The sequence below is a fragment of the Phascolarctos cinereus genome, unplaced genomic scaffold, assembly GCF_003287225.1.
Source record: "Phascolarctos cinereus isolate Bilbo 61053 unplaced genomic scaffold, phaCin_HiC Scaffold_1;HRSCAF=81, whole genome shotgun sequence".
NCBI lineage: Eukaryota > Metazoa > Chordata > Mammalia > Diprotodontia > Phascolarctidae > Phascolarctos > Phascolarctos cinereus.
This window is the reverse complement of record NW_027555514.1, coordinates 173660059-173673741: the sequence shown is the minus strand read 5'-3', so window position 1 is coordinate 173673741 and position 13683 is coordinate 173660059. Positions and strand designations below refer to the sequence as shown.

Genomic DNA, 13683 nt, shown 5'->3' with positions numbered 1-13683 from the left:
ATTTATAACAGAACTTTATTCTCAGGCTAGCTTCTCTGCTGTCACATGTGATACCAAAGGGCCACCTACAGTGGTAGATGGCCATATAACTTGAGTAATTTCACTGAGTTCTAATTTTAATATTTATTCCAAGATAAAAAAATGCTGACTAAATTTAAAAATAATTTGCTCTTATTTGTGTAACAAGGCCTGCCCAAGGCCTTGGAATCAGGAAGATTAATGTTCAATTGTTTCTTCTGGCATGTGCTGGATCTGAGGAAGTCCCTTAACTACTTAGGGATCCAAGCAATTCTCTAAGATTATTAAGTGGCTAAATAGTTACTTATATGGATAGTATCTGCAAGTTTCCTCACATAGAGTTCCCTCTATACCAATGAGATTTCAGGCCTGGTCTGAAGTACAAACACTCCTGTTAGCACAAACAAGAAGTGACTGCATATGCTGATTCATACTATAAAAACATAATTTTAAGACACAAGTTCAGTTATGCTACTGGTGGTGATTCTATTAAAAATGTCCCAGTTTTTAAATTATACAGGGCCACATTGTATAAGTAGCACTATTCAATTGGCAACTAAGTGCTTAAAAAAGCATTCATGACACTGTAACTATACACACATAAATATGCACACACATACATATATGTGTATATGTATTGAGTTATAAACAATTTATGGAAAGATTTCTCCCTTGTTTTATAGCTTCATTCCCATTTCTTTACAAAACAAATGTAATGGAAGGGAAGGAAAAGAAATAAGAGAAGCTATAAGACAAAGAAGAAATCTTTCTATAAATTGTTTATAGTTTCCAGAGTTTTAATATATTTTCTAAAGGCAAAAATGGACCCCCAACCACAACTACTATAGGAAAAGAAACAAAAAAATTTACCAAGTGAACATTTTGGTCAGAATCTGCATAGATGATGAGGTTTCTTCAGAATGAAAGAAATGCTGGGATCACCAAAGATTTTTGTCAACCTTTTAGAACATATAACTCCAAGGTAATATTAACTCTACATCAGACCCATTCTAGTCCTAGCCAGGGAGTATTGGGATGATAAGACCAATTCTGTAAGGGTCAAGGGGTTGTATGCTGCTCTGACAGGCTGAGATTCCTAGTGACCTTCCAAGCTAGATTTCACAACAGTCTCGTTACATGTGGCTTCACTTACTGAGCACCAGTTCTGGTCTCAGGAACGGTATGGAGGGCTTTTCTTTCTGTTAACAAATTAATTACACAACCAAATATTGCCACATCACAGAGGTGTATTGACATAATTGGGACTTCAACCCTTGATTTTTCTTTGTATTTATCAAATGGGAATGGATGAAAACAGAACAAGGCAGAACAATGATATTTAAATATAGAGAAATAAAAGAGAATAGCTTTTCTTCATCACACATATTGCAAATTATGTTAGAGTCAAAACATGATTAAAGTGAATTAAACTTTATGGTATTTGCTTGGGTTTTACATGGTAGATAAAAATAGAAATTAGTTTGCATGCTATTGGGGGATCTTTTAAACTATAGCTATAATTGTCAAAGTGGGAAAGTAACTAACCTGTGTTTGTGGAACAATATGGTCAGCACTGTTTGTGAGCAAGAAAGAATAGTATAAGGTTGTGAATATTTCTAGCTTTATTTTTTTTTCTTTGCCTGAAGGGTTGTCTTTAATGGTAAATGCAAAATCAAACAACTGAAGCAAGTAGGATTGCTCTATGGAAATTGTGAATTTCTCAACATTATGAGTCACTTATATCCCCACAAGTAATAGAGCCTACCAAAAATCACAAAGCTTCAAAAGTAAATGATGCTCTTTCCTGTGTGTTACTAAGTTTGGTTATGACCAAAGAATTCTTTTATTGCTAAATTAAAACTGTCCAGCACAAATATTTTTTAAACTTTCATGCTTAAAGAATAAATAGTTGCTAGTGTCAAAAGTTCAGCTAATGTCAACATTAGCTAGATAATATTAAGATTACCCAGTGTAGGCTGGCTAATCTGGAGTTTGTTTCTCAGAATAAACAGCTAACCATAACATATATATAAATTAATAGAGCTCTAAAATTGTGTAACTTTGGAAAAGCAGCATATAAGTTAAAAAATATTCTCACTACATCAAATGTGTTGTGAAATATAAGAGAGCACTGAACATTGAGTCAAAAGGTCTGGTTCAAGTCAGAATTCTGCCATTTATTTGCTAGATGCCTAAGGCATGCCATTTCAGCCATCTTCAAAAGGTGAAAGGAATCTTAAAGATTCATCATTAACATTCTCATTTCTTTTCCCAATTTTCCTTCTACTACTCATTTGATTTTTAATTTTTTTTGCTCTTTTTTATCTCTGCAGTTAGCTGTTGGGGATTCTGGCCTTATCTTCTGTCTTTAATATCTTTCTGCTTTCACAAATCATTGGGTGCCTGCAAATTTTCAGTGCCTCCAAGGTGGTATGATCCAGGGACAGACCTAGTCATTACCTTCCTGGTCTGCACTTTGGATCTTACACAGGTAGTACTCCTGCTCCCTCAAGACTGCAACCTCTCCTCTCCACCCTCAAATTGTACCTCAGAATTAGATAATGTTTGACTGAGCTGCCAGATGCTACCAGATCCTGCACCCAATGCTAGCAGGGGGTCCCCTGGGATTTCTTTCTGCCAAGGTATTTTAGCCCCTTTTACCATCCCTGGTTTCCACTGCTGCTCTCATAGCCCACAGCCAGTGCTGTTTCCACTATGCCATGCTTCTAACCAGCCTCCACACGAGTGGCTGAAGTTCTCTATGTCTTCCTAAGCTTCCCTGAGCTGGAAAAATGACTCATTGTTACTTTTTTGTTGGTTTTCTCCCTCAGAATTCAGTTTGGTATGTTTGTTTTTCAAGTTGTTATGTGGAGAGGTGTTGGAAGAACTCAGCAAAAATGCTGGCTTCACTCGGCCATCTTGGCTTTGCCTAAGGCCAGTTTTCTAAGCACTTTTCCAAGCTGCCTCTCTAATTAGTTTCCAAGCTGCAACAAGATGGAGGACTAGACATTTTCTCTGATCCCCATATGCTCAGACATCTCCAAAACAGAAATTATGTGCCAAAGATAAAACAATTTCAGCTGTATTCATGGTATGGGACACCCAGAATCCAAAATAAGATTTTAAAGAATAAACAAACAAAACCTAAAACCATAGATTGACAGTCACTGACCCAGAGCTCACTCAACACTTGCCCATACCTCTCATGCTACCAGCAATGAAACTGCATTAGCAGACCCAAGGGCATGACTGTCAGGAAGTCACTTGAGGCACAGACCTGGGCTGAACTGCTAGATTCTGACGTGGCCAATAAGGAAGAAGGCTGAGACTTTGAGATCCAGTCGCCAAGGAAACCGCAATCAAGAAAGCAGGGACTTAGAGAGTGATATGGGGAAAATAAGGGGAAAGAAAAGACTGAAATTACCAAAGGCTTCAGGAAGAAGAAAACTCCAAGACTTTAAGCATAAACAGATAATTGGGAAAAATGTGAACAACAGAAGGAAATATAGTCTCTGGAGCTAGTAAACAAATTTAATCCTCTAGGAATTAATAGCCCAAAACAAAGAAAAGCTATCCAATACTTGATAAGACACAAGAACCTGTAGAATTTGAGGAGAACATGGAACCACATGGAAACACTGTTGCTTGGTGGTTCAAAAGAGAAATGAGAATTATAAGAGTAGAATTTATGACTTGCATAGCAAAAAATGATGGACAGAATAGAAAAACTAGAATCTGCAATGGCAAACTTCACCAAAGAAACAAACGAGAGAACAATAGAATAGGACTACAAATACACAGATGTGAAGGACAATTTAGAAGAAGAGAAGCAAAAAATAATATTGAAAGGAAACATGCTCACTGTGCAAGCACAACATTAATCTCTAAGATGACCTAAGGATTATAAGTCTCCCAGAAGAATACAACAGAACAAAACATCTCAACACAATAAAGAAGGAAATAATAGAAGATGATAGCCCAGAACTTCTCAACATAGAAAATAAAATACCAATTGAAAGAATCCACAGATAGCCTCCAGGAAAACAACAACAACACAAGGCTACAAACTCCAAGATACATACTCTTTAAATTTAACAATTCATTTCAGCAAAAAAAAAAAAGTTCTGCAAATTATCAGGAGAAATATAAATACAAATGAAAGGAAATTCTAGTAACCCAAGACTTTTCCGCACCCACCAAAAAAGGCAAGATGGAATTGAGTAATGTGTTCTGAAAAGCAATAAAGCTGTTAGCCTGCAAATCTCATATTAACTATACATAAAAAGATGAATGTCCAGTATTACAGAGACATTTGAAACATCTTCAGAAAGAAAAGCAGAATAGAGGAATTTGTTTTTCAAGCCCCAAATAACAGAAATTCAAAATAAATGAATAAATGCAGCAGGCAAGGACAACAATAGCAATTGAGTGATAGCAGAGACTAATAAGAGGTTTTTTTCTAAATGTACTCAAGGAGATGAGGTGAAGGCAAAAATCTAATTAATCACTTAAACTATAAAAATACATAATTATTTTAAAACATGCAGGAAAATATCCATTTACAAAATATAACATCTCTTTTAAAGATCTAAACACAGGCCTGGAAAAATGCTTCACAAATATGATGAAAAACATTAAAACATTAAAAAATAAAAACTAATATTGTTTGGTATGGAGAAATATTAGACACTTTCTCGGCATAAACAAGGCTAAAACAAAGATACCCCTTTTCTACACAATTATTTGCACTAAAATATTTACATCAGCTCTTTCTGTGGTGGCCAAGAATTGAAAATTGAGGGTGTGGCCAATAATGGGGAATAGCTGAACAACTTGTGGCATATGAATGTAATGGAATATTATTGTGCTGTAGGAAATGATGAGCAAGTGGACTTCAGAAAAGCCTGGAAAGACTTGTATGGACTGAACCTGGGGGAAGTGAGCAGAACCAGAAGAGCACTGTACACAGTAATAGCCACACTGTGTGATGACTAACTTTGATACACTAAGCTCTTCTCAGTAATTCAAGGATGTAAGACATCTCCAAAAGTCTCATGATGGAAAATGCTATCCACATCCAGAGAAAGAATTATGGAGTCTGAATGTAGATCGAAGCATACCGCTTGCTCTTTTTTTTTCTTCTGTTTTGTTTCTTCTTTCTTATGGTTCCTCCTATTGTTTCTAATTCTTCTTTACAACATGACTAATGTGAAAATATGTTTAATAGGAATGCATTTGTAGAGCCTATATCAGATTGCATGATGTCTTGTGAAGGGAAGTTGGGAGGGAGGGGGAAAATTTAAAACTCAAAAGCTTATGGAAGTGAAAATTGAAAACTAAAAATAAATAAACAAATTTAAAAAATAAAGTAGGAAATAATATTTGCATCAAAGATCACAAGCAGATGGCTGATATATCAGATAGGTAGGTAACTGACAAGATGTTTAAAATTTAGAGCCATTCCCAAAAGGATTGGGCAAACATTTTCAAAAGATGAACAGATAGGGCTAAGGACTAAAAATACGATTTCATTAATACAGGAAAATCATCTACCAAAGCCAGTCTTTTTTTTTCTTTTCAATACATAACTTTTTTTTTTTGAGGCAGTTGGGAACTGTGTGCTGAATCACACAGCTAGTAAGTGTCAAATGTCTGATCTGAAACTGGATTTGAACTCAGGTCTTCCTGACTCCAGGACTGGTGTACCACGTACCACTTAGCTGCCCCTCAACACATAACTTTAGAAAGTTCCATAAAACACTGAGAGTTGTGCCTTGCCAGGGTCATACAATCTATAAATGTCAGAGAAAGAACTTGAATGCAATTCTTCTTGGCTTTGAGAATAGGTCTCTACTGGACTATGTCACACTGTCTGTCAGACAGGTTGAAGGAGTTAAACAGTGATTTCATTGGTATGGGAAACTCCTTTTACCAATGCAGGCAGATCCTCCTCTTGAACTTATATCTTAGAGAATTTTCAAAAGCATGTTTCAAAAGATGAATTGTAAAATATAAATGACCATATGAAAACATTCACCAAATCACTAATAACAAAAGAAACATGAACTAAAACTAATTTAGGGTTTCGCTGTAGCACCTAGCAAGTTGGCCAAGATTGCAAAAAATGGAAATAGTCAATATTGGGGGTGGGGCCCTTTGGGAAGACAGACTATGTGGCAGTATTGGTGGAGGTATGAAATAGTTCAGCTATATTTAATATCAATTTAAAATTATGCAAGAAAAGTGACTGAAATACATATGACCTTTTGCTCAGAAGTCCCACTACAAGGCTGAGACACCAAGGAAATCAGTCAGAAACAAATATCCAATGTATACCAAAATATTTATAGCGTCACATTTTGAGGTAACAAAGAACCGGAAACAAAGGGAGTATTTCTCAGTTGGGGAATGCCTTAAAAAAAAAAAACTACACTGTTTGAATGTCTTGGATGGTTATTATGTAGCAGCAAATTACAAACATGAAGAACTCAGCTATACACAGTGTGATTTGTATGAACAGAGTGGAAAAATCAAAACCAAAAGAACACTTTCTTTTTAAAGAAAGAACACTATATTTAGACACAAGGCCTGAAATTTTAATTAATTTCAACCTATATGATTTTGGGCAAGGCTATTAACTCCCTTTGGCATCAATTTTTTCAACTATGAAGAGAGTTAAAATCACTGATCTCTTAAGTTTCCTTTCAGATCTAAACCTTGGATTACAGTATGAGGCTATATTTTTCTATCTTCCTCAGCATCAAGCACCAAAGTGCTTATGCCTTATGGTTACTGCATTATGCATATTACATTTAATAAGTGATTGTAGAATATTTGTTTGGTGAGGCAATTGGGGTTAAGTGACTTGCCCAGAGTCACACATCTAGAGAGTGTTACGTGTCTGAGGCAATATGTCAAATTTATACATTACCATAATAAATTTAATGCAAAACATTCTTTACCATGCATGGAATTTCCTTTTTCCTATTACTTTCATGTTGGCTCAACTTAGTTTTTTCAGCTTGTCATTAGTACTTCCTACCAGAACCCTCTGAATTTTATATCTAATTAGAATAATTTATCACAGAAGTGAAGAATAAAACAGGACCTGAGAGGTCATCTAGTCTAACCTTCATCCAAAGCATAAACTGCATACTCTTATATATTATATCTTTCCTGTTCACAAAAGTAACTTCTTAAAATATGAGATGCATTTCTCTACATACAAAAACATATTAAGAAAAAATTAACCATAAAGCACACTGATATAATAAACAAAACAACATATTTAAATCATACTTTGGCTTGACCTCAAAGTTCCCATTCTACAGTAGAAGAAACTGGGGCCCCATGATATTAAGTGACTTGCCTAGGATCGCTTAGACAAGTATCAGATTCAACAACTATCTATGTCTTTAGATTTCAAGACTTTTGCCTCCACCATCACACTGAATTTTATATTAGGGATAGGTACTAGATTTGTGATTTCATGGGAACTGGGAACTCCTGAATCAGTGTTCTCTCTCCTGATAAAATATTGATACCTTTTCTGCTACTCATAGCCTTAGAATTTTGCCTGGAGCAAAGGCCAAGTAACTTTTCTTGGGTTTCACAGTCAGATGTTTCAAAAGTGAGACTGGATGCCATGTCTTCCCTACTTCATAATCATTACTTTCTTTAGGTTCCTCATGTAGAAAGTTAAATCTCCTTTGTGCTAGAGAAAGGACAGCTAAGTTCAACTTGGAATGAGTTTCTTTTTATCACCAGGTATTTAAAAACTCAAGATATTTCTATGATATCTTTGTTCTAGAGATTTAAAAAGAAAGTTACTCTTTTGGTGAATAGAATTATATTTCCTTATTTAAATAAACTGGGAAATAAAAGTCATATAATACCTCTTTTTCTGTTACTTGGACGTTCAATTCTGGATTTGGGAGGTATTAAAAATTTCAAATCAAAGTTAATAATAACTGGACAGAAAAAAAATTAAATTTTCAGGAACAATGGCTTGAATTTCTGAGTTTGTAGTCCAACCTTCTGCTAGATGTCTATAATGTTACCAAGGATCACAAGGACCATTTTATAGAGAAGCTCTTATGTTAGTATAAACTCAACCACAGGACATGTTTTCAGCATCTGTGAATTATAAGAATAATATGGCCCTGAAGTATATTAAAACTGAACTTGACCAGGTAATTTTTGCTGTAAGTCCATTACCTTCAATGAAATGATGACGTAAATGTAAGTGTAGATGTAAATCACTATACAAATATAAAATATGATTATTATGGCTTGAAGATGTTTCCTTGATATGATGAACTTGCCTTGTTCTTCAGTATCACTGAATCAGTCCTTCTTTGAGGAAATTCTTAGGTACGTATCACCAATTAACATTTTGTTGCCGACTATGCTAATATATGTGCTACCTCCTTTATATTTAAAAAAATGAACCTGAGAGTTAGAGACAGGTTAAAAGAAATAGAGGATGCACATAGACGTGTCACCTAAACGAAATCATAACATGGTCTGATGGCCTTGCTGTCCTTGTAGAGATTATATGGCCCCAGAGATGGCTAATGAAAGAAGACAGTTGTAAATCTAGAAGGAAGTCCTAGGCTAAAAGGCAGAGATAGAACTGATGAGCACCAAAGGATCCACAGGGTAGAAGAACAGACCCAACCTTTGCTTTAGACACAGTCTGGCATGGTGGAAAACACATTGACTGTGAAACCAAAGGATTTGGGTTCAAATTTCACTTTTGACTCAGAAAAACTTATGTGACATAGAGCAGATTGACGTCTTCTTGGGCTTCATTTTTCTCATCTAAAACTTGGGGTTGTTGAACTCAATGGCTTTGTGGTTCCTTCTGTCTCCGAGTGTAAAACCCTTTGATACTTCATTTGTACCATAAATGATATGAACTGTGAAAATCCAGAAAAAGAACCCTACAATGGTGTCTTCTTTGGGAGATTCTCAATTCATAGTACAGAAGACTATATATGTCCAAAACAGAGGCAGTACTCACTAGAGGCATGGGTTGCTTGATTCTCTAGGACCCCTCCAATATTGTCCCTTTGTGGGAGATGTGGGAACCCATCTGGAGTCCTTGCTGAAAGAACAGATCTATCAGAGAAGACAGATTTGTTTTGATTGTTTATAGGCCATAGTATGAACTCTTTGCATTTTTAAAGGGTAAGTCATCCATTAATTAAGTCACTTATTTTCATATTGTGTTGATTTTTTTTACATTACTTGAAAAAAACAGAGGAGGGAAAATGTAAGGTCATTTTTCACAGCTATAGAAAGAGCACAACGTCCTAACTGACAAGGAATAGAGGGTACTATAAAATACAAAATAGATTATTTTCCCCAAACCCTAAATAGAATTCTGTATTGCTATGAAGAACAATTCAGCAAAACAAATGGAAACAATGACTGCTATCTGAAAGTACAGGCTTCACTGTGCAATGAGTCCACCATTAAGCAGTTAATGGCTCAATTGATAAAACACTGGGCATGAAGTCAGGAAGACCTGAGTTCAAATTTGGTCTCAGATAGTTTCTGTGTGACCCTGGACAAGTCACTTGACCTCACTGTGCCTCAGTTTTCTCAACTGTAAAATGGAGGTGATAATAACAGCACCTAGTTCATAGGGCTGTTATGAGGGTCAAATGAGATAATAATTGTAAAGCACTAATCATAGTGCCTGGAACATAGTAGGTGCTATATAAATGTTTTTTCCTTCCCTCCCTCCTATTATGGTGCTGTATTTCATCAGCAATCTGCTTGGATGTGAGTTGATTGTATTTTCTTGTCCATGCATTACAACTGGGAATCTCGTACCTTTTCTGTCAAAACTTAGACACTAGCCAGATTCTGATGTTCTCAAGGGTGATCCTAGGTAGATATGTGAGCCAGAGAATGATTTGTGAGTTCTCATGATCAAACCCAGTCCAAGACACAAAGCTTTTGGTTTGGGACAAAAAGTGACACTTTCTTTCTAATACCAATGATATCTTGAAACACCGTGCTGATCATTTAATAGTCCACAATTCTCATCATGACGTACTCCTATGCTTGGCTTCTAAGACGAGACCCTCAATAATTTGGTTCTACGTAATCTATCCAACCTTTCCCCCCCTACTCCCTAAGAACAATCCTCGTTCCACTTTAATCAGACAGGAAGTTCTTGCCTCAGCTAGCCTTTTAACCTGCTATATACCTATCTTCTTGTTAGTGTTGTATGCTTGTTTTCATCACCCTTTGACTAGTTCTTGTTACCTTACTCAATTAATCAATCAATAAATCAATCATTTAATATTTCTAAGGACTAAAACTTAAAAATACAAAAGACAGTGTCTGTTTTTCTATTCCCTTAGCCTTATCCCTATGACATACTATGTATCCCTATTTTTTCCTCTCTAATCCCTCTTTAACTTGTAGGCATATTTCTGTTTCCCTGCCTGACTTTTCAATTCTGCTGCTTCTTTGACCCCTTGAGTTTATGCTTGCTGGCTCCTAATGTATCCATCCAATTGACCCATGCTATATTCTGACCTAATGTTTACATTACTAAGGATTTTGGTTCCAATAAATCACTTTGTACCTATAGCATATTGCTATCTATGTTCCGGCACTGAAATCAGCATCTTTCACAAGCATACCATAGTTATTCCCATTTATATGCCTTTGTTAATATTGGTTACTTCATCTGGAATGGCCTCCCAAAAAGCCTTCTCTGATGATGCCTCTGATGTATTTAAATATATTTACATATGTGTGTGCAACTAATTTCTTAATCTACAATGTAAGCTCCTTGAGAGTAGAGAGACATACTTTATATGTCTCTCTGAAAAGTAACAAGTATATTGTAGGAACTTAATAGATCATTTATTGAAAAGTGAAAGGGGCCTATGTTGTGACTATCAAAATACAGATGTAATTTTTTTCCTCTTAACTGCTTTCATTTGTGAACACAGTATTGGATGATAAAAAGTTTTCAATATTACGAGAAGTATGATACTCACACATGAAGAGCAAACAATATAAGACCATAATAAAGTGGTAGTTGTGGTTTTAGATTATTATGACAAAATATCTAAAGCTGATCTCACTCTAAACATATAGAAGCTCCTCTTCTGTGCAATACAACATTTTTCTTAAACACTTACTTAAATATTTTGAAAAGTGTACAGCTGTGCATAGAATAATTAAAGGTATTACACTTTTAAAGACTGATATGCTTTATTTTGACATGACAATCACTTTCCAACAAATAGGTGTCCCCCAAGCCCAGATTACATTACTTGCCCTTTAAAAAACAGTTAAGCAAAGGCATCTAACATAACGATTGAGACTGGCTAGAATATGTAACTTAACACTTAGCAGAAAAGAAATGTGCTTTAATATCATTTGGAGCCAAAATTGGCCATGAACTTGAAATTACCTGAATCTAATAGTTTTTTAATGCTGTCTTCATTTCTATCATCACAATTATTGGGCATATTGTTCTTTCAATTCTGCTTTTGTATTATGTTTTTTATATTACTGTTTAACTCTCTGTATCAGTTCATGAAGTCTTCATATGTTTCCATGAGTTATGTATATTTGCAATTGATTTTAATGTAGAAATATTCTATTCTGTTCATATAAGGGCAGCTAGATGGCTCAGTGGATAGAGTGGTGGGCCTGGAATCAGAAAGACTCATCTTTGTGAGTTCAAACCTGGCCTCAGACACTTAGCAGCTGTGTGACCCTTGGCAAGTCATTTAACCTTGTTTACCTCAGTTCTTCATCTGTAAAATAATATAAAAATAAGAGAAATAACTGGCAGACCATTCTAGTACCTTTGCCAAGAAAACTCCAAGCAGGGTCATGAAGAGTTAGACATGACTGAAATGACTCAACTACAAAAATTAATATAACACAATTTGTTCATCCATTCTCCAAATGTCAAGCACGCAATTTGCTTCCAGGTTTTTGCTACTGCAAATGTGCTGCTATGTATATTTTGCTACATGTGGTACATTTTCTTCTGTCAATGCCACTTCGTAATATGAAACTAGTAGAAGAATTACTGGATAATAAGTAGTTTAATAATTTTTCTTCTGTCATTCCAGGTTATTTTCTACAACCAATTCACAACTTAATTAACACTTCATCAATGGGCCTGTCTTCACACAACCTCTCCAACACTGTTATTTCCATATTCTACTTTGTGTTCCAATTTGATGGATGTGAAATGATAGCTCCATCTTAATTTATTTTTAATTTCTTATATTATTAGTGATTTGGAACCTATTTATTGTGGTTATTGATAATTTCTATTTTTTCTTTAGATAATCACCTATTCATATCCTTTGACCAGTTATGTAGATGGGGATTATTATTAGTCATATATTTGTATCAAATCCCTATATATTTCTGGATGTTAGACTTTAGTTAGATTTGTTGGATACAAAGACATTTACCCCAATCCCTTACTTTTCTTCTTTTACTAGCAACATTTATTTCCTCTCTGCAATCAAAATATTTTATTATAATTTTATATCATGTCTCATATAATGTCTTTTATTCTTTGTTAGTTATGTATTATTAATCTTTCCATAGTTGTTAAAGATATAGTGTTCCATTATCCACTACTTTTTTTTCTTTAATGAGGTAACCTATTGTACTTAGATCATATATCCACTTGAAATTTAACATGGTATTTGGTACAAGGTATTGGTCTAAACCAATTTTCACCAATTTGCCTCCTGCCATTCTTAATAGCTCTGGTCAAATAAAGTCCCTTTCTTGATAGCCTATGTTCTTGGATTTATCAAAAGTGGGCTATCATATTCATTTACTTCTATTTTTCTCACCTGTTGTGTTCCCCGATCTACCATAAGAACAGGGCCAGGAACTCTCAGCTTTATTTCAATTCCTGGCCAGGAAAAGACCTTCTTGAACCTAAAGGTCAAATGCAGCTCATCCTCCTCAGTGGACATCAGAGAAGGAAAAAATGGGAGGGGGGGTAAGGTAATGTGACAAAATGAAAGTCTTTGGTATATGCTTCCAGCTTCAAATCAGCTACCAATTATAAGTTCATTTCCTCACCATGTGGTTAGCCAATTAGAAACAGTCATATATGTTCCTGCTTTGAAGTGGACAGCTAGGCCCTCCAACTCACATCATTAAAAACTGTCAGAAGTAGGCTCACTAAACCTCCTCATATGCTTTGGCAATAGGATGAATGTCTACACATGCTCTTAGAATAGGGTCTCATTGATTCGTCCTATATATAACATATATAATTATATTGTGTATATAATGTGTATATAAGTACTGGTATTTTTGTGGATTTATTTTATACTATCATACTTTGTTTAAAACTATTAATAATTCTTAATTAGGTACTATTTTGATTCTCTAGGGTTTTCTAAGTAAACACCCATTCAAAAAGTTATGATTTTGAATCCTCTTTGCTGATTTATATTCTTTTAACTTTTTAAATATTGTCTTACTGCTGTAAATGGCATTTCCAGTTCTATGTCAAATAATAATGAAGAAAGAGGATATCTTTGCTTCAGCTATGAAATTAGTGGCTTTCAGGTTTTTTTTCCTTTACAACTAAACCAAGCTCTCAGTTTTATTTTGTCCTGTTTTTAATAAGTGCTTTGGACA

General features: G+C 35.0%; 1 protein-coding gene across 4 annotated transcripts in view; it reads right to left on the bottom strand.

The window, feature by feature from the left end:
* Positions 1–13683, bottom strand: part of SOX5 (SRY-box transcription factor 5) — a 1266595-nt gene that overhangs the window by 619679 nt on the left and 633233 nt on the right. The gene's annotated exons all lie outside the window — the stretch shown is intronic.